Source organism: Lygodium microphyllum, chromosome 17 (genome assembly GCF_053477565.2).
Source record: "Lygodium microphyllum isolate KBCC chromosome 17, Lygodium_microphyllum_v1.1.10, whole genome shotgun sequence".
Classification (NCBI taxonomy): domain Eukaryota; kingdom Viridiplantae; phylum Streptophyta; class Polypodiopsida; order Schizaeales; family Lygodiaceae; genus Lygodium; species Lygodium microphyllum.
The window spans coordinates 4057501-4058993 of record NC_141151.1 but is presented as its reverse complement, the minus strand read 5'-3'; positions in this window follow the sequence as shown (position 1 = coordinate 4058993).

The following is a 1493-nucleotide window of genomic DNA, read 5'->3' as shown; positions in this document are numbered from 1 at the left end:
GTTGAGCATGGTCATGAAATGTTATATGCTCTAAAACCACACACAAATGCAAATAGACTATAAAAACACATGAACAATACATATACACATACACATGTACACATATGTGCAAACACGAGTGTACATATATGCATGTATGCATATATGCATCTATGCTTATACACACGCAAACATATATGAATGAGAGAAAATTTGGAGAGAGAGAGAGAGAGAGAGAGCACAAAGGAGAGAGAATGGACACACAGTTTTATAAAACATGACCTAATAGACATACATATATACACATGTAGACACACGCATCCACACAGATATATATGTGTACATGCAATGCATACACATATGTATATATGTGTATACATACACACATATGAGGTGAAGAAAAATGAGAAACATAAGGAAAAGAAAGGAGATAAAATAAAAATGGTAAGAGGGAGAGGAGGAGAGAGAGAGAGAGGACACACACACACACACACCGTGTAAATAGACATATGCATATTTAAACACACACACACACACACACACACAATATAGGGAAAACAAGAAGATGCAATAAAAAATGTGTGTGTGTGTGTGTTTTGTGCACGTGCGTGTGCGCATGTGATACACACACACACACATGAGAGAGAGAGAGAGAGAGAGAGAGAGAGAGAGAGAGAGAGAGAGAGAGAGAGAGAGAGAGAGAGAGAGAGAGAGAGAGAGAGAGAGAGAGAGAGAGAGAGAGAGAGAGAGAGGAGGGAAAAACAATGAGAGGAGATTATGCATACTTGTGAGACCACACACATGTACAAAATGCATACACACTTGCACACATCTAAACATATATATGAGTGAGAGAAAAAAAAAACAAAAAGAGTATAGGAGAGAGAATGAATACACACTTATAAAATATGCATTTACAAACATACACACACCCACATATGAAGACATGCACATCCACACATAAATATATACAAGGACATATACATGCAATGCATACACAAATACACACATGTATATGCATTATGCACACATGTCAGACAAAGAAAGATGAGAGACAAGAGGAAGAAAAAGAAAATGGAGAAAATTAAAAATGATGAGAGCAAGAGACACAGAGAGAGAGAGAGAGAGAGAGAGAGAGGACACACATTTACAATACCACACAAATAGATGCACATGTATTAAAAACACACACACATATACACACACTCTTATGCTTGTCTCTCTACATTACTTCTCTAATATACAATTGCCATACTACCACTATGATTGCAATTTTGGACAAACATACCACAAGGAGATGGATCCCACTTACATGCACCTATCTCCACATGGATCCAATGTAGCTAATTCTTACAAACATCCTCACTATTTATTGTAGTTATCTCACACATATGTTAGATATCTAATAGTCCGATTGATTATTAATTTTAATTAAAGTACATTAGTAATATTGCAATCATGCAATTGGACATGATTAATTTATGAATCCTAATTTTTTATAACCATCTTTGGCC